We start from the raw sequence: 21,254 nt of genomic DNA, 5'->3' as shown, positions 1-21,254 counted from the left end.
GCCCTCTGCCGCTGGCGGGTAGTGCCCGCATAACCAGTGGCAGAGACCTGGGACAGGGGAACACCTGATGGCCCAGCTTCCTGGTCACCAGCTGTGTGTGTGGTTGACCTGCAAGGTGCTTCCTGGCTGTCGGATGGCTGGGACGGGTCAGAGGACGTCCGAGGAAGGACCGCTCCAGGGCTAGGTTGCAGGGTGCTGCTCCAGGTGTTGTGGAAGAAAGGAAAATCATTACTACCATGCCTGTACAAGAAGCATCAGCTGTGGATTAGAAAAACACAGATTAATAAAAATAAAAACCCAAAATTTATAATACTTACGATCTCGTGGCAAGGACCGGTCTTAGGAACTGCAACGCGTGATAGTGACGGTATCTAGTTCTGGTCCTTGACGCAGATCCACTGCGAACCTGGCCCTCAGCACGAACATCACTGTTGAAGCGGTCCTTGATCGAACGCCAACGTGTTCGGACTTTGTCCACTGTTGATAAAAAAAAACAGTGCCGTCAAGGACAACAGTCACTGCGGCACAATGTAGCAATACAATACTCAAAGCAGTCACTGTAGACCCCGATGACACTGTTGGGTTTCCTGCTAGAATATGCCTAGCACGAAACCCAACAGTGCCGTCAAGGACAACAGTCACTGCGGCACAATGTAGCAATACAATACTCAAAGCAGTCACTGTAGACCCCGATGACACTGTTGGGTTTCCTGCTAGAATATGCCTAGCACGAAACCCAACAGTGCCGTAAAGGACAACAGTCACTGCGGCACAATGTAGCAATACAATACTCAAAGCAGTCACTGTAGACCCCGATGACACTGTTGGGTTTCCTGCTAGAATACACCTAGCACGAAACCCAACAGTGCCGTCAAGGACAACAGTCACTGCGGCACAATGTAGCAATACAATACTCAAAGCAGTCACTGTAGACCCCGATGACACTGTTGGGTTTCCTGCTAGAATACACCTAGCACGAAACCCAACAGTGCCGTCAAGGACAACAGTCACTGCGGCACAATGTAGCAATACAATACTCAAAGCAGTCACTGTAGACCCCGATGACACTGTTGGGTTTCCTGCTAGAATATGCCTAGCACGAAACCCAACAGTGCCGTCAAGGACAACAGTCACTGCGGCACAATACAGAGCAGGGAAATACTCACTAAACGCCTTTTTGGAGGATGCTGTGGCGCTGTCCCAGCCATCAATCAACGCTGCGGCCACCTCATTCCATAGCCGCCGGGTCACCACAATGTCCTTGTGCAGCCGGTCACGGCTGTCCCACAACGGCGAACGCTCCTGGACCAGGCTGATGAGCTGCTCATTATCCAGGTAGACGTCTTCATCCCGTTGTGGAACCTAGACAAAACACATTCATTAGAATAATCAAATTTAAATTGAATAAAAAGTTACAAAAAAAGAAACATAAAAAAGAGTAAAAATAGAAGATAAAAAATAAAGAACATTACAAATCATTTGATACTTACATTCCGTATCACCACCGGGACTTGGCTTCGCTGCTCCTGCTCTTCGCCCTCACTAGTCCCGTCCGCAGATGATGATGACGATGTCTTAAAAAAGTTGAAAAAAACGTAAGAGATTTGGAGAAGCAGCAGATATACTTACCAGATGCACGAAAATAATCACCTCACGGTCTGCTTGCGCCAATTCCTGCCGCGATGGGGAATACTCGGATTCTGAACACATACTGCATGTAAAAATAATAAAAATCATTAGTACATACATAATTTAAAAGGACAGGCATATAATGTAATATACTCACATTCTTCGCTGATATAATGGGTTCTTGGTTGACTGTCTGCTCTTCAATCTGTCAGTGTAGTAGTGGCAGAGTTTTGGCAGGCACCTCCTTTATATAGACTTTTTTTTTTGACTTTAGAAGATTATAACTAGGACAACAAGTGGACACCACCAAAAAAACGCAGCGCTAAAAAAAAGCATACATGCGCATGCCAGTGCGCACGTATGCGCATCCATAGGCTATAATGGCCATTTTTAGCCCAAAACGTGCGCATACGTGCGCATGCGCTTTTTTCCAGGGCCAAAAAATGCAACATGCTGCGTCTGGAAAATACCAACGCACAACCCAAAAAAACGCAGCGCATGAAAATCGCATACGTGCGCATGCCAGCGCGCAGGTATGCGCACCCATGTTAAATATAGGGGAAAAATCGCATGCGCACGTATGCGTTTTTTTCCAGCGCTAAAAAACGCAAATGTGAAACCAGCCTTAGGGCTTGTTTGTTGCGGGACAAGTTGTGCTTTGGAACGACATCATTGGTTTCACCATATCGTGTACTCAAAAATGGGAAAAAATTTCCAAGTGCGGTGAAATTGCAAAAAAGTGTAACTCCACAACTTTTTTTGGATTTTCTTTCTACCATATTCACCAAATGCTAAGACTGCCCTGCCATTATGATTCTCCAGGTCATTACAAGGTCATAGACACCAAACAGGTCTCAGTTCTTTTGTATTTAAGTGGTCAAAAAAATACATAATTTGTTGGAAAAAAAAAGTGTGCCATTTTCCAAGACCCGTAGCGTCTCCATTTTTCATGATCTTGGGTTGGGTGAGGGCTTATTGTTTGCGCACTGAGCTGATGTTTTTAATGATCCCATATTGGTGCAGATACGATCTTTTGATCATCCGTTATGGCATTTTAATTCAATGTTGCGGCGATCAAAACACCTTAATTCTGGCATTTTGACTCTTTTTCTCACTACACCGTGTAGTGATCGGGTTGTTCCTTGTTTTATTGATAGATCGGGCGATTCTGAATGCGGCGATACCAAATTTGTGTATGTTTGATTTTTCTATTTTATTTTGAATGGGGTGAAAGGGGGGTGATTTGAACTTTTATATTTTTTATTTTTTTATATTTTTAAAAACATTTTTTTTACTTTTGGCCTGCTTCATTAGTTTCCATGGGAGACTAGAAGCTGCCATAACTCGATCGGCTCTGCGATGATCAGATCACCTGTATGTAGCAGAATACCTCACTTGAGCTGACGTGTGCTGGGAAAGATGCAGGCTCACCGCCGGAGCCGACATCAAAGGGAGAGAAGTTACCTGCGCCGTACTAGTATGGTCATGAATGGGTTAAGGAACATGGGGAAAAGGGAAAGGGATCAAAAGGAAATGAAAAAGATTGGTCTGCACCGGATAGGCCGGGAAAGGGGTTACGGGACACATGTAATACCTTATATATAAAACATTTAAGAGGCGGGAGGGGAAGAGAAGGAATGGGAAAGGCGAGGAAAGAAAAAGGGGAGAAAGGAAGAACAGCTGTAACCAGGCGGAGAGACGAGAATCTAGAGGAATCCTGACTGTTACATCATGGAAGATACTGAGTGTTGGAGTCTGATAGCGCCGCAGTTCTCATGAAATCTGCGCTCTCTGTGGTCTGAAGACCCTGCGGACCTCTGGGTTTTGATGCGTTTTCCCTTTATAGGCTTCTTCTGAAAAAAACGTATTAAGAAAAAAAATGTATGAAGAGAAAACCGCCGTCACATTTATAAGCGCAGAATCAAAGCTTTTCTGTACTGTTAAAAAAGTGTTAAACGCGGATTCATATCTGCCAAAAAAGCATCAAATATGGGGGAAAATGCAAAAAAGAAGAAACGCAGCAAACGCGCTATAATCAGGGAGGATTGTCACTACGTCATCTGGGTCAGACATTTACAGAAGAAAGAACGCAGCATTTACGCTACGTGTGAACACGTCCTCCGTCCGCATCACAGCTTTATCACATTATTTTATGGGTTTTATAGAGAAAAATATCAATTACGCCATTTTGTTTTTCCCGTAATTTACCGATTCCTGTAAATAATCTGATCGCTGTGTTCTGCGGGTCATTACAGTTATATTGACACAACTATGTGTAGAAAAAAGAACACTTTCCTACTTTTTAAGTAAGAGCACGGTGAGGATAGAAAGGGAAACAGTACTGAATTGTGTGGATAAAGCAAATCTTGTTAATGTTCATTCAAAAAGTGATTACAAAAATGAAGAAAAGTAAGTTCATAGCACACAGAAATAAGTATTAGATTAAAAGAAGAGAAAACAAGCATTCATTGGTTCTTACATGTGGTCTTGAGGCATGATGCGGTCCGTGCTGGAGATTCTCAAGATATAAGAGATCTCCCTGAACAGGAGTTAGGTCGGCTTATACACTATTTTGACCCATAGGCCGGGGTCACACTAACCGACGCAAAATACGGTCCGTAGTTTACATGCGTAATACGGATGAATGACCCCTAAATAGTGCTCCGTATGTCATCCGTACTCAAGGTGTGGTCGCGTATTTTGCGCATGTCTGCATCCGTATGTAATCCGTATGGCATCCGTATGCGGAGATTTTCTCACAGGCTTGCAAAATGGACATGTAACGGTTTTGAGGCCTGCAAACTATTGAAATCATTAGCCTACACCCTATTTATTGCCTCTGTAACAGGTGGCTGCCTCCATTCTGTCCATTTTTGACCTTGCCTTGTCTAGGTGTGTTGGTGTTGTATGGCCAACATGACAGTCTGAGTTTCAACACAACTGAGCAGGTTCTCTTCAACTGGCTTTTGTCACGCTGCTTTGGATAGCCATACCCAGTGATAGTGGATCCGCGGAGGAGGAGACGCATGTGGGTCCATCCACTTTTGAGGCAACGACTCACAAGAGGTCATTTTCACCGCCTCTATTCTTCTCTGTGGGAGCATCCAGCTAAATTCTACCAATACTGTCGCATGAGCCTTGCAACATTTGATCTACTCTTGGAGACAGTGCGCCCTGGGATAACCTTTCAGAACACAAGGATGCGCAAAGCTAGACTGCAGAGGAGCGACTTCTACTCACATTACGGTATGTACTATACAACCACCTTCTCTATGTTCATGAGGTGTTGGCCAAAGTATGTGTCTTTTCGGATTTGTTTGGTTTGTTTTGGCCTCATCTTAGTCCAGATATATTTAAACTTACACACCAGAATGTTATGTGTAATATGTACTGAATATCACGTAGTCATTATCCTTGAAAAAATATGTGTGTTAGTAGATATGAAACCCCAACATTTTGGTTATGTATGTAGCTGCTGTTTTTCTCATTTTTTGGTTCTAAATGTCACATTTCTGCTGTTCTTCAGCTTCCTGTCCACTGGCCTGTCTTATGCCGCCCTCCACCATGAGTTTCTCATTGGAAGATCTACCATTTCTGGCATAGTCAGGCCAACATGTAGTGAAATCTGGTAAAGACTACATCAAGTCGTCATGCCCGAGCCCAGGATGGAAGACTGGTTGAGGATCTCAAGGGACTTTGAGGAGGAATGCCAGTTTCCTAATTGTATTGGGGCCCTTGATGGGAAACATATCCGGGTGTGTAAGCAGCCGAACTCTGGCTCCCAATTCTTCAATTATAAACAATACTTTTCTGTTGTATTGTTGGCTCTGGCCGACCCTCAATACAAGTTTATAATTGTCGACAACGGGGCCTATGGAAGGACGGGAGACTCAAGAGTCTTCAATACTTCCATTATGGGTCGGCGGTTACGCACTAACCAGTTAGATCTACCCCCACCACGCCAGCTACCAGGCTCAACTCAAGAATCAGTCCCTTATGTCCTTTGGCATTCTTTGTGCCAAAGGGTGGGTCCTCCAGTCTGCCATTCAGCTGAGTGAACAAAATGTTAATGAAGCTATAAAAGCCTGTGTCGTTCTTCATAACTTCACCAGGATACATGATTGTTCCTCCTCTGCTGGTGTTGTGCGTGGGTCGGACATTGTGCGTAGGGCAAGACCACATGTCAACCCTCAACGTAGACCGCTCTCTGCTCTCAAAGTGCGAGATATTTTCACAAATTATTTTATGTCACCTGAGGGGGAAACTTCTTGGCAAGAGCATGCTGTGTCTATGTTATAATTTTGTGCTTTTTGTCTGTGTAAATATATATATTTCAAACCCTTATGGTTCGCTCACTGTGTAATTGCCTTGGTAAGGCTGGTTTCACATTTGCGTTTTTTAGCGCTGGAAAAAAACGCATACATGCGCATGCGATTTTTCCCCTATATTTAACATGGGTGCGCATACATGCGCGCTTGTAAGCGCATGTATGCGATTTTCATGCGCTGCGTTTTTTTGGGGTGTGCGTTGGTATTTTCCAGACGCTGCATGTTGCATTTTTTGGCCCTGGAAAAAAGCGCATGCGCACGTATGCGCACGTTTTGCGCTAAAAATGGCCATTATAGCCTATGGATGCGCATACGTGCGCACTGGCATGCGCAGGTATGCGATTTTTTAGCGCTGCGTTTTTTGGGTGGTGTCCACTTTTTATCCTAGTTAGAATCTTCTAAAGTCAAAAAAAAAAAGTCTATATAAAGGAGGTGCCTGCCAAAACTCTGCCACTACTACACTGACAGATTGAAGAGCAGACAGTCAACCAAGAGCCCATTATATCAGCGAAGAATGTGAGTATATTACATTATATGCCTGTCCTTTTAAATTATGTATGTACTAATGATTTTTATTATTTTTACATGCAGTATGTCTTCAGAATCGGAGTATTCCCCATCGCGGCAGGAATTGGCGCAAGCAGACCGTGAGGTGATTATTTTCGTGCATCTGGTAAGTATATCTGCTGCTTCTCCAAATCTCTTACGTTTTTTTCAACTTTCTTAAGACATCGTCATCATCATCTGCGGACGGCACTAGTGAGGGCGAAGAGCAGGAGCAGCGAAGCCAAGTCCCGGTGGTGATACGGAATGTAAGTATCAAATGATTTGTAATGTTCTTTATTTTTTATCTTCTATTTTTACTCTTTTTTTTGTTTCTTTTTTTGTAACTTTTTATTCAATTTAAATTTGATTATTCTAATGAATGTGTTTTGTCTAGGTTCCACAACGGGATGAAGACGTCTACCTGGATAATGAGCAGCTCATCAGCCTGGTCCAGGAGCGTTCGCCGTTGTGGGACAGCCGTGACCGGCTGTACAAGGACAATGTGGTGACCCGGCGGCTATGGAATGAGGTGGCCGCAGCGTTGATGGATGGCTGGGACAGCGCCACAGCATCCTCCAAAAAGGCGTTTAGTGAGTATTTCCCTGCTCTGTATTGTGCCGCAGTGACTGTTGTCCTTGACGGCACTGTTGGGTTTCGTGCTAGGCGTATTCTAGCAGGAAACCCAACAGTGTCATCGGGGTCTACAGTGACTGCTTTGAGTATTGTATTGCTACATTGTGCCGCAGTGACTGTTGTCCTTGACGGCACTGTTGGGTTTCGTGCTAGGCGTATTCTAGCAGGAAACCCAACAGTGTCATCGGGGTCTACAGTGACTGCTTTGAGTATTGTATTGCTACATTGTGCCGCAGTGACTGTTGTCCTTGACGGCACTGTTGGGTTTCGTGCTAGGCGTATTCTAGCAGGAAACCCAACAGTGTCATCGGGGTCTACAGTGACTGCTTTGAGTATTGTATTGCTACATTGTGCCGCAGTGACGGTTGTCCTTGACGGCACTGTTAGGTTTCATGCTAGGCGTATTCTAGCAGGAAACCCAACAGTGTCATCGGGGTCTACAGTGACTGCTTTGAGTATTGTATTGCTACATTGTGCCGCAGTGACTGTTGTCCTTGACGGCACTGTTGGGTTTCGTGCTAGGCGTATTCTAGCAGGAAACCCAACAGTGTCATCGGGGTCTACAGTGACTGCTTTGAGTATTGTATTGCTACATTGTGCCGCAGTGACTGTTGTCCTTGACGGCACTGTTTTTTTTTTATCAACAGTGGACAAAGTCCGAACACGTTGGCGTTCGATCAAGGACCGCTTCAACAGTGATGTTCGTGCTGAGGGCCAGGTTCGCAGTGGATCTGCGTCAAGGACCAGAACTAGATACCGTCACTATCACGCGTTGCAGTTCCTAAGACCGGTCCTTGCCACAAGATCGTAAGTATTATACATTTTGGGTTTTTATTTTTATTAATCTGTGTTTTTCTAATCCACAGCTGATGCTTCTTGTAAAGGCATGGTAGTAATGATTTTCCTTTCTTCCACAGCACCTGGAGCAGCACCCTGCAACCTGGCCCTGGAGCGGTCCTTCCTCGGACGTCCTCTGACCCGTCCCAGCCATCCGACAGCCAGGAAGCACCTTGCAGGTCAACCACACACACAGCTGGTGACCAGGAAGCTGGGCCATCAGGTGTTCCCCTGTCCCAGGTCTCTGCCACTGGTTATGCGGGCACTACCCGCCAGCGGCAGAGGGCCTTGGACAGGAATGTCTTGCCCGAGTTTATGCATTTGAGCGAGACATTTAATTCCAGCCTCAAGTCACTGTCCGACAGAGTTGAAAGCGGTTTTGCACTCATGGAACGTGGTTTTAACCACTTTGAACACCGCTTCAATTCTGTAGAACAGCGCCTTGACCGTCTGGAGGCCGACCTCAACAGACCAGCACACCATTTTTTTAGTAAGATTGAAAAGGGCATGGCGGAACACCTTAGTCCTGATCAACAGCTGAATGTGCTGCAGGCCTGCAACAATGCTTTCTTGCAGGCTATGCAGCATAATCGGTACGGTCAGCAGTCAGTGGTGTCCTTTCCACCTGTGCCACCATTGACTCGCTTCACCTCACTACCGACTTGTGCTGCATACCACTGCACGGACACCTCTATTCAAAGCCAGGACACCCACCGTTACACCACCACAAGTCTGAGTGCAGCTGGTCACTTCACCGACACCACCATGGCAAGCGCTGCTCCTGTCTGGAGCACCACCGCCAATCCCATGCATGCGTGGAGCTCAGCCACCACTAGGCAAACATGGAACAGCCCTGCCGCTACAACAACATGTAGTAGCCCTGCCACCACCACTCTGCAAACCTGGGCCATCACTGCCGCCACCAGTCCTCCTGCAAGGACGAGCACTGACAACGAAGAGCAGCAGCAGCCACCTCAGCAGCAGCAGCCACCTCAGCAGCAGCAGCCACCTCAGCAGCAGCCGCCACCTCAGCAGCAGCCGCCACCTCAGCAGCAGCCGCCACCTCAGCAGCAGCAGCAACCACCTCAGCAGCAGCAGCCACCTCAGCAGCAGCCGCCACCTCAGCAGCAGCCGCCACCTCAGCAGCAGCCGCCACCTCTGCAGCAGCAGCCGCGACCTCAGCAGCAGCAGCCATACCAGCAGACGGGGGACCTACATTCCATATTTGCCCCTACTTCAAGGCGAAATCAATCAAGGCGGGCATTGGGCCAAAGTCGGTCCAGGCACACAAGCCTACGGCGACATGCCATTACAACTAATGTACCTGAACAGATTTCCTCTCCTACAAGTGTTCCAAGTTTAATTCCCTTAACTGGACTACCTTCCCCCACAAGTTTTGTTGCCCCTTCCCCTCAAACACCGTCTTCAACTGCAAGTGTTACATATTCCCTGCACACCCCCAAATTGAAACCATCTGCCCCCAAACGCCGTAAAAAATAATTTTTATTTTTTTTTTTGTGATAAAAAATAAATTTACATTTGTGGTTCACCATTAATAAGTTTCATTAATGTTGTTTGCGCCGCTCACACACACTGATGGGTAAATACATGTTAAAAACCAACCCAAGGTCTAGTATAGTCATATGTGAAATACCACGGCCTAGTATAGTCATTCCAAGGCCTAGTGTAATAACTCTAGTTTTACCAAATAGAATCTGGTTTCATGAAAAACAAACTGTTGAAACTTTTCTAAAAAATAAGTTTCTTTCTAGTTTCACCAGTTTGTTTTTTGTGAAACAAGATGCTAGTTGTTAAAAATCGAGTTATTACAGTAGGCCTTGGTATGACTATACTAGGCCGTGGTATTTCACATATTACTATACTACTAGCCCCAAGGCCTACTATACTCATATTTGAAATACCACGGCCTAGTATAGTCATTCCAAGGCCTAGTGTAATAACTCTAGTTTTACCAAATAGAATCTGGTTTCATGAAAAAAAAACTGTTGAAACTTTTCTAAAAAATAAGTTTCTTTCTAGTTTCACCAGTTTGTTTTTTGTGAAACAAGATGCTAGTTGGTAAAATTCGAGTTATTACAGTAGGCCTTGGTATGACTATACTAGGCCGTGGTATTTCACATATTACTATACTACTAGCCCCAAGGCCTACTATACTCATATTTGAAATACCACGGCCTAGTATAGTCATTCCAAGGCCTAGTGTAATAACTTGTAATGGAGCAGATTACATGAGCAGATTACATTCATCCACTCAATGCTGACTTGTATTCCCCATGGACTTTCATTGGGGTTGGGTTTTGAGGGTTGTGTTTTGAGAAAATCACATACTTTGTTTTAAACTAGTTGCACAATTTTCTCTTGAAAAAAAATGGTTTCCTGATTCATGGCCTGCAGCTTTGCTCATTCCAATATATTTCACGCAGACTAGCAATGCTGCATTTTAACTCGTATGTGTATTTACCTGCCCAGGTGTGTGAACATAACAAAATTCAGTTATACATGGGAAGTTTTTTAATTAATTGGAGTTTAAAAAATATAGTGCACTCAGTAATGGTATCAAATAAGGATTTTTATTACCATAAACAACAACATTACACCATTTCATCTTGCCAGTGCACCCGTCCTACATCAGAAATAAAGTAGGCCGCAAATTTGTCCCTCATTTGGCCAACTTCAACGGATGACCTGAGAGTGTGCTGAGTGAATTCAGGCAATGGGTTAGGAGCATCATCGTCCAGTTCAAAGGTCGGGTGCTCTTTAGCCATCACAAAGTTATGTAGAACCACACAGGCCTTCACCACCTCATCGACTGTTTCAAGTTTAAGATTAATGGCCGTGCCCAGAATTCGCCATCTGGAAACAAGAATCCCAAAAGCACACTCGACAGTTCTTCTGGCCCTGGTCAGCCTGTAATTAAAAATTTTTTTGGTGTGGTCCAAGTCCCGGCTGGAGTAAGGTTTCAGTAAGTTTCCGCACATTTGAAAAGCCTCATCGCCAACCATTACAAAGGGCAGTGGCGGAGCTTCGGTGTGAGGAAGAGGCCGTGGCATAGGGAAATTAAATTGGTTGCCATACAACCTCCGGCCCATGTCTGAGTTTTTAAAAGCCTGCGAGTCATTACCACGGCCAAATGCTCCAATGTCCACTGCTACAAACATACATCCGGCATCCGCAATCGCAATGAGTACTATTGAAAAGTACTTTTTGTAATTATAGTACTCAGATCCCGTTCTTTGGGGTTTGATGATCCGTATGTGTTTCCCATCAACAGCTCCCAAACAGTTGGGAAAATTGCATACTGTCCAGAATTTGTCAGCAATTTCCATCCACTTTTCAGCGGTGGGCAGGGGCATAAATTCTGGGCAAAGAACATTCCAGAGAGCCCGGCAGGTGTCAGCAACAATTCCAGACAAGGTAGAGATTCCAATACGGTACTGGAAGTGTAGTGAGGATAGGGTTTCTCCAGTCGCCAGGAATCTGTGAACAGACAAAGAAGTAAAATTAATATTTATGTATATTATTTTTAAAAACTATAAAAAAAAATATTAGTACATTCACGAAAACTAATTACCCAAGGTTTTGAATACTAAATTTACAAAAAAAAACATCAGACCACACCCCTTTGTTTTTAAAACATACCGTAATGTCACCAGTAGCCGTTCCTCAGGAGGAATCGCACGACGGAGCTGTGTGTCCTGTCTCCGGATGGATTGTTGGACACGAGCAAGCAAATCCATGAAACTTTCGTGGGACATCCGGATATAATCAGTAAATTTCTCCGGGTTTGCACGTAGCTCGCTGTAGAGGGTGTGGTATGCCCCACGGCTCTCCCGGAGTTCAACAATCGGATGTATCCACATACGCCGCCGTCTTCGCTGCCTCTCTCTCTTCCTTTGTTCATGGCAAGCAACTGCATACGCCTGAGCCATCGCGATGTCCAAATCCAAGTTGAAGTGAAAACTCTTCCAGCGCAGATCCATGGTCACGAGAAGAATCAAGCAAATGTGAAGAATACTGTAGACAGGGTCTATATATATTAACATACCACACCCACAATGAAGTCCCATTGGTCTTGTGTGTTGTTGAATGGTTGTTTTTTCTTTTTTGTGGGGTTTTTCCAAAATCTGTAAAAAAACGCAAACGCACAAAAAACGCATACAAACGCGCAAAAACGCTGCGTTTTTTTCCTGCATGCGCATTAAAATGCTTGAAAAAAACGCAGCGTTTGTATGCATTTGTATGCGTTTTTTTAATGCGTTTTTTTGCGGGAAAAACGAGCTGCAAAAAAAAGCAAGTGTGAAACTAGCCTAAGCGTATGTTATGAAATTTTTTCAAAATTGAGACACAGACATAAAATTGTGTAGACAAATTTTTACTTTTGTCTTTTTGGTTTTTTCAACCCATATTATTGCCATATGGTAAATGTGGCAATGGCCCAAAGTGGCCTTTTTGCTGATTTGCAAAGTTACAACCAAGACATTTGCTGAACCCAATAAAACAAAAACACAACATTATGCAAAAACAATATTCCAACATTACAAATGGTGGTAGGTCGGGGGAGAAGGTGGAAGACCAGCCTGTGTTTGCTGCTGGCTATTTTGCCCAACTTGCCCATCGCCTTGTGTGGGGGCATACTGTTGCCCATGATGTGGGTAGTGTACTGCCTACTGTGATTGTAGTGGGTAATGGGCTGACTGAAACTGGAGAGAGGCCTCTTGTTGGGGATGATAGGCCCGTGGCTCATACCCACCAAAATAGCCATGTTGTCCCCAACCAGGTTGGGACCAGCCTCCAACACTGGGTGGGAACTATTGGTGAGGTTGGCTCGAGGCAGACATATGTGGCTGCTGTGGTCAAGGTTGGGTAGGGAGAGGAAGGGGTTGAGGTGTTGGCCCACATGTTGGAGGATCCTCAGAGCCTGATTGAGCAAACATGTGTGGGGGGTCTAAGGCGCATCAGATTCCTTAAGGAAAGCTGCCACCTCTCCAGATATTCAAATAACTCATATGGGGTATTTGGGTGTGTGCTTGCGTCAAGCAGGATCTGAAAACATCCTCGAATACGTAGCCTCACCTCACGGGGAAGGGGCCTAAGATACCGGGCCAGGCTGCGTGAGTATGCCTACTCCCCATAATCATTATTAACTTGAGAAAGATAGTTCAGTACCCCTGTGTCAACATTGGTACAGGTATCTTGGGCAGGGATCTGGCGCCTTCTTCTTCCTCGCCAGGATGGTCCAGCAGGCTGTGGGGGGTCCTGTAGCTGGGCAGTTGGGCTGCTGCTGATGTTGCCCTGCTCATCCTGTATGGCAGATGGTACTGCAGCAGATGGTCCTGCTTGTGGATGTGGTCCTGGTGGTGGGGTTTGTGGTGCAGGTCCACATGCAAGGGCAGGCGCTGGGTTATCAGATGAAGAAACTTGACCCATGATTCTTGGAGGGGGAGAAGATGGGTCAGCCACATCTTCCCCTACAGCCACAGAATTGATGATGGGCTCTGTATCTGAGCCAGTTTCCTTTTCCTTAAGGTTTGATTGAGTTCTGTTATGAAATATAACATAGCCAAAATTCAAAACATTAGTTTTGGCCCTGTAAAGTATCTGTGTAATGTGGTGTGAGGTATCTACTTACGGTCTCAGATCCAGAATTGGAGCGAGGAAGGAGAGGCGATCATAATACACATATTTGAGCTTTGTGGGGGGCCCGTATCACCACTCCTGGCCCGCTGCTGACGTTCCCGCCTGTACTGGTCGCGGATGCTGTGCCAGCGTCTCATCAAATCTTCAACTTCAATGTGACAGGAAATAATTTAAATTTCACATATTTGCAAGATAAAATTTGCTAAAAGTTGCATAGTCATGTGGCCTTTGAGGGTAAGCTTTATACCCAGGGTGGCATATATAATTGGGGCATCCAGGCCAGATACACAAGGTCACAATAGCTCAGGGGTCAAGTAACTACTCATAAATTGTTTGCCTAGGAGGATGAGGAGCTTGTGGACAGGGACCAATTATGTCAGGGTAAAACAATGGATCAAATAAAAATCTACACACCTCAAGAGGCTAAAAGGCCAAGCACAGGAAAGAGGGGGGCCTTATTCCAAATGGCTGTTTTGATGTGAGGTAATTTGAAACACTTGTTTTGGTTGTACTTACTCATTTGCTGCTGCTCCTCACGTGGCCGATCACCAAAATCGTGGAACATCTGGTGACATATGCGCCTCCATGACGCCTACTTTCTTGCCTGGTTGGCATAATGGGCATCACGTTGGTCCCAGATTTCCGGCCACTCCTGCATTAACACAATTAGCATCTCCACATTGAGGTAGTAGGGTGCCATGATGCTCCATGGAGGCATACTTCCTGAATGTCTGGAGCGCTTTTTGAGCTAATTAGCATGTCTAAGCTTCCTGAATATTGGTTGGCCCATTTCCTGTGACCTGCTGTTAAATATTAATCGGTTGTTAATTTTTTATTACACTCAGTTCTGTACTGAATGCATTGCTTTTGGTGACACTATATGCTATTTCTGTAAGTTTAGCTCATGGTAAATGTCAACTCCACTACATATGTAAGTTTAGCTCATGGTAAACGTCAACTCCATATATATATAGACCACGTGCTCTAACAGACGGATATATATGTTGGGACTTACTCTAGGGGGGTGCTCTCCTTCACTACCATCTGAAGGGACATCACTGTTTGGACACTACATTGAATGAACAGCTGGTATGTAACTGAATCACCATGTGTGACATCGAGAGAAGCTCTTAACAGAGACAGACGCCATTTACCATTCGGAGTTCCAGGGAAAGAAGGATACAAGCTTAGCTATGAACAAATGGACAATCACTTTAAAATCATTTCACCTCATTTTATGTTTTTCTGTAATAATCTTTTTTGATGGAAGAATCCAAATAAACCACTACATTTTTTATAAGAACATTGTTATATTTTAGAGTATCACATCTGGTAACAAGTACTGAATAATATACAAGAATATGTATTTTTAACATTGGAGAGCCAGCCATATCTGAATTTTTGTCCTTTTTTTTTTGGCGGATTTCCCTCAACTTGCCCGAGGGGGAATTTTAAAGATCTTTGCTAACGTCAGATGTGCAAGTTATCAGGAACTCCACTACTATGTACAAGTCACAAGAATCAGACAGAACCTAGAAGTGAGGACTAAGAATTGCCAGATGGATTGAGAAGTACTACAAGTGCCAGACGTGCTGAAGATAGACGTGTGAAGACAAGAGCCCAGCGTTGTCATCAAAGGAACTACAAGCTGAGATATTTCAAGGTAAGAAATATGGATGTCATTACTTCGTTTTCTAAGCAGAGTAAACTGAAATTTATGTCTGTAGACGAGTCTAATTTGGATGTATTATGGCTCAGCTTATATGCAGAATGTGAAATGGAAACTCTAAAGTTAGATTCTAAGCTGTTGTCCTTTAATAGAGAAAGAGAGAAATTGAAAAATATTTTACAAATGATTGATGTATTTCACAAACTTGTATCAGAGAAATCCAAAAATTATTGTTGTGTAAAGGAAAATAGTGATGTTTCCGAGATTCACTGTAACGTGGAGAAGCAGTTACAAGAGGTAGCAGCCATTCAAGGTGACCTTGCAGACGTGGAATAAGATGGAGAAGTAGGAGGAGACTTCAGAACTGACATAGATGCCGTACAAGGAAAGATGGACCACTAAAAATAGACGACTCACAGGCCCAACTCCGAAATAAAGTTAGGAAAAATTTGTTAAAATTATGCAAAATCATTCCTGCATATGAAAACAAAATCCATGTTTGTAGAAACTCTGGGGTTTTTGAAAGCTGTGTTGACAAATTTGATTTGACTAATGAGGAAAGAATCAGTTGTTTAAAATGTGGATCCCTGTAACCTTTTCCAGGCGGTTATCTTTAAAGATATCTGGTGATAAACATGTGAACTTAAATGATAAAGACAGATTAAAAATTCTGATTCTTTTGTGCATCAAATGAAAATTATCCAGATATTGATATTCTTCAAAAATTAAGGATTGGTCGGAAGGAATGCACTTATACATTTATGTCCATATTTGATCGCTTGTACAGAATGCTCATTGAAAATGTCAAAACACAGTCCATGATAAAGAGTTTTGTAAATAAATTTGGGTTTCTAAATCCTGCATCTCGTGTTATTGCGTCACAAATAGATTCTTTATTTGAATGTGCGCAATCCCTTGATTTTGCCAGAAAACACGAGAATCGTGAACGGGAAATAAATCATGCTAATTTTGTAAAGACAGGCAGAGTAAAATCTTATCAGAAGCCTGTATCAAACTATCCCTGTAATCAAATCTATGAAGAACGAAGAAAATCACGTTTGCTTTAAGCCTTATGGAATGATGCAGACCACCGAAAAATCTTCACAGTTTGAGTTAAGAAAAATTCAAAGTTCTGATCTTCTTCTTTCTGTAAAAAAGATGGCGGAATTTGACAGACAGAAGCAGGTGGTGAGTGACATCATGGTCTGTAAACTGAACACTCTGCTCAGACAATCCATCAGCTTCAAAATCGCAAGAACTTTTCAGGATATTTTTTGCAGAGAAATAAGATTGGGTTTAGGAATTGGCTAAAAAAGTAATTATATGTTGTGTAAAAGTGTTATACAATGTGTTAGTCAGTTATATGTAATTATTATATAGAGTATAATTCTGTAGTTCTATAGCTTTGTAGATATACATATTCATACAGTATATATAGAGTGTTTGTAGAAGTAGAGATTGTAGATCTGTATTTTTTTAGTGAAAATTAAAATTTACTCCAGTAATAATATTTAGAATTATGAATATGATATTAACCTTCTCTTTTATTTTTCCTTAGAATTTTCATTTCAAAGCAGGACTTAATCGGGAAAAATTCTCTTAAAAGGATTTATGCCTTTATTTACACAGGAAGTTGCAATAATTGCATGATTTCATATATTTAACACTTAAAAGAAAATAACTAACTGCATTTTAAATGTGTTCTGTGTGTGCCTTTATTGCATGGCTTGACATGACAAACCACAGCATGTGAAATCTGAACCTTTTTATAATAATAAGTATACCATGTCCCTGGGTTTAGTGCTGTAATTTAGCCTGTTCTTTAGTGAAAAGAAATGTCAACTCCACTACATATGTAAGATTAGCTCATAGTAAATGTCAACTCCATATATATATATAGACCACGTGCTCTAACAGACGGATATATATGTTGGGTTTACTCTAGAGGGTGCTCGCTCTCTCTCCTTCCCCACCATGAGACACAGACTCGAGGAGTCATCTCTGCTCGGACACGACATTGAATGGACAGCTGGTATGTAATCTAATCACCATCCATAGAAGCTGCGTACTACAAGACAGATGCCTTTTTTCAGAGTTCTAGGAAAGAAGGATCTATGAACAAATGGACAATCTCTCTTTATAATCATGCATCTATTTTTATGTTTTTCTGTAATAATCTTTTCTTTGATGGAAGAATCCAAATAAACCACTACATTTTTTTTTATAAGATATTGTCATATTTTATAGAGTCACATCTGGTAACAAGTCCTGAATAATATACAAGAAAATGCATTTTTAACAATTTACATTTGGAAGTAATAAAGTTTAGTTTTATCCTTTTGTCAGCAAAGAGGAATGACAAGAGATAACCCCTTTAAGAAGATCCAATTTTGGTTAAAACGATTTCAACAATCTAAACAAAAAAAGGCTTCTTCTCTATGTGACATCTCTGATGTTTATTAACAGTTGATTTCCAAGTAAAATATTTCCCACATTAAGAAAATGAAAAAGGCTTCTCCTCTGTGTGACTGCTCTGATGTTTAACAAGATTCTCTTTCTGGTTAAAACATTTCCCACATTCTGAACATGAAAAATGCCTCTCCTCTGTGTGGGTTCTCTTGTGCCTAACCAAATTTGAGTTATGCCTAAAACATTTCCCACATTCTGAACATGAAAAAGGCTTCTCCCCTGTGTGAATTCTCTGGTGCCCTATCAAATGTGAGTTAAGATTAAAACATTTCCCACATTCTGAACATGAAAAAAGCTCCCCTGTGTGAATTCTCTGGTGGATAACAAGGTCTGATTTCTGTTTAAAACATTTCCCACATTCTGAACAGGAAAAAGGCTTCTCCCCTGTGTGAGTCCTCTGGTGCCTAACCAAGTTTGAGTTATGATTAAACCATTTCTCACATTCTGAACATGAAAAAGGCTTCTCCCCTGTGTGAGTTCTCTGGTGAATAACAAGGTCTGATTTCTGTTTAAACCATTTCTCACATTCTGAGCAGGAAAAAGGCTTCTCTCCTGTGTGAGTCCTCTGGTGCCTAAACAATTTTGAGTTACAATTAAAATATTTCCCACATTCTGAACATGAAAAAGGCTTCTCCCCCGTGTGAGTTCTCTGGTGAATAACAAGCAGTGATTTATGTGCAAAACATTTCCCACATTCTGAACATGAAAAAGGCTTCTCCCCTGTGTGAATTCTCTGGTGAATAACAAGCAGTGATTTATGTGCAAAACATTTCCCACATTCTGAACATGAAAAAGGCTTCTCTCCTGTGTGAATTCTCTGGTGAGCAACAAGGTCCGATATCTGAGTAAAATATTTCTCACACTCTGAACAGGAAAAGGGCTTCTCCTCTGTGTGAGTCCTCTGGTGCCTAACCAATTTTGAGTTATGATTAAAACATTTCCCACATTCTGAACATGAAAATGACTTCTTTGCTTTAGGAGCAGTTTGTTTTTTATTGCCTCTTTTGTGACTTTGATTTTCCTTAGTAGTCAGTAATGAATCAGAAGATGGGACCTGTTTCATAGGATCAGATGACAGATCTTTGCTGTGAATGGATGATGCTATATCTGGAGTAATATCAGTCACTTCAGTTGTATCTTGTAGGATCTCAAGATCATCAGATTTAAAAATTGAAGATGTCAGCTGTCCCTCTGATCTCCTGGTACAGTTATCTGCTAAGATAAAAAAAATCAATAAAATATCCTTGAGTTTTATAATTTTGAACATTTCTACTTAAACTGTCCATAAAAATGGCAAGCTATGTAAAAAACTTTAATTATTTCCCAAGACAATGACAGTTCACAGTCTAATAGAAAACCTTGTTGGATGAACCAGTAGTGTGCGGTGTTCAACTGTTTGTTCATTCTGCCTCCCAAATATCAAATAAAAAGAAACCAATCAATGTTATGTAGGTGAAAATAATACCAATTCTCATCTCACAAAAAACAAGTCCCCACTCAGGTCCATCATCTGTCAATGGAAAAACAGAGGTTCCCACACTATTAGTGGCTCAAAGGCTGTTGAAAAGTAACAGAGTTTCTATAAATCAATCCAGCAAAATCCGCTCTCACTTCGGAGTCTTGCAGTGTGCGCAAACTACATTTAGGATCCCTGTATTTAACAATATTATAGTGAGAAGAACCCCCTTAATTTGCGGTGTGTGTCTCCTGGAGCACAATCTGGGCACTATGTGCTGGGTAATAAAATGGCAAATGTGTAATTTTCACTCTAACATCCACTGCGTGTTAATTTCCGGAAGTGGCTGTGGAGTCAAAATATTCACTCCTCCTAAGGATTATAACCCTCAGTGAATTAATTTGTAAAATGGAATCACTTTATGGGGATTTCGACTATTCTGGTTTTCTGTCATTTAGTTATGTTAGGGCTTCTGCATATGGTGTGTCCAATCTCATCTGGGATCTGTTCCTGCTGTCCAGCTGGAGTAATCTGCTCCCTACTTCAGCCAATTGGAAAGCACCACACCCTACTAAATCGCAAAGCACATGGCCGGAATCTGCCAGATACAGCGCTGTTCTCCTCTGGTTCAGTCCTCTGTGCTCAGCTTGCGGCTTGTGTATTTGTTCCCTGCTGTGACCATGGCCCGTTTACTGACTACTCTTGTGTCTTTGCACAAGAACCGGATCTTATTGTTACGAATATTTCTGCACATAATGAATATAATGGTCTCAATTTCACTGAGCAGATAGCATTAACCCCTTCACAACCAATGACGCCACGTAGGCGTCATGAAACCTGATACAAATCTGACCAGTGACGCCTATGTGGTGTCATGACTTTAAAGCCCCCCTGCGGGTCGGGTGACCTAGGTCACTGAAAGGTCACCCGACCCGCAGATACAGGGGGCTTTGTTCTTCAGCATAGGGGGCGTGGCTTCACCCCCACGTGACTACGATCGCTCTGATTGGCTGTTAAAAGTGAAACAGCCAATCAGAGCGATAGTAATATTTCATCAATGAAAATTGATGAAATATTACAATCCAGCCATGTCCGACATTGCTGTAGCATCGGACATGGCTGGTGACAGCGATCCGACCCCCCCACCCGTTAACGGGGGCGATCTGCCCCCCCGCCACTGAATGACAGCGGCGATGTGACGCCGCTGTCATCATCTACCCCACCGCCTTCCCTCCACTCCTCCCGGCTTCGGATTCCCCCCCTCCCACCTCCCGGTACTCACCGAGTGCCGTTATGGCTCCCGGTGTCCCGCGGTCCCGGACCATGGGCGCTGCCATATTGGAAAATGGCGGGCGCATGCGCAGTGCGCCCGCCGGCTCCAATTTCCATTCATTCATTTTGATCACTTTCACAGTGATCTAAATAGAATGAAATGTAAATAAACCCCCTGTTTATCACCCCCATAGGCAGGATCAACTGATAAAATAAAGAAATTATTTTTATTTTTCCATTAGGGTTAGGGTTGGAAAAAGGGTTAGGGTTGGAAAGAGGGTTAGGGTTGGAAAGAGGGTTAGCGTTGGAAAGAGGTTTAGGGTTGGAGAAAGGGTTAGGGTTGGAAAGAGGGTTAGGGTTGGGAAGAGGGTTAGGGTTGGAAAGAGGGTTAGGGTTGGAAAGAGGGTTAGGGTTGGAAAGAGGGTTAGGGTTGGAATTAGGGTTAGGCTTGTGGTTAGGGTTGGGATTAGGGTTAGGGGTGTGTTGGGGTTAGGGTTGGGATTAGGGTTAGAGATGTGTTGGGGTTAGGGCTGTGGTTAGGGGTGTGTTGGTGTTAGGGTTGAAGTTAGAATTGAGGGGTTTCCACTGTTTAGGCACATCAGGGGGTCTCCAAACGCGACATGGTGCAACCATTGATTCCAGCCAATTTTGCGTTCAAAAAGTTAATCGGTGCTCCCTCCCTTTCAAGCCCCGACGTGTACCCAAACAGTGGTTTACCCCAACATATGGGGTATCAGTGTACTCAGCAAAAATTGCA

The 21,254-nt window shown here is 43.1% G+C and overlaps 1 pseudogene; it reads right to left on the bottom strand.

Annotated features, from left to right (window-relative positions):
- Window positions 1–19,075, bottom strand: part of LOC141056819 (uncharacterized) — a 49,792-nt pseudogene extending 30,717 nt beyond the window's left edge.
- Between the last annotated feature and the right edge of the window lie 2,179 nt (window positions 19,076–21,254).

The sequence above is a fragment of the Dendrobates tinctorius genome, unplaced genomic scaffold (genome assembly GCF_039654945.1).
Source record: "Dendrobates tinctorius isolate UK_male_01 unplaced genomic scaffold, ASM3965494v1 ptg000200l, whole genome shotgun sequence".
Lineage (NCBI taxonomy): Eukaryota > Metazoa > Chordata > Amphibia > Anura > Dendrobatidae > Dendrobates > Dendrobates tinctorius.
This window is presented reverse-complemented; position numbering and strand designations above follow the sequence as displayed.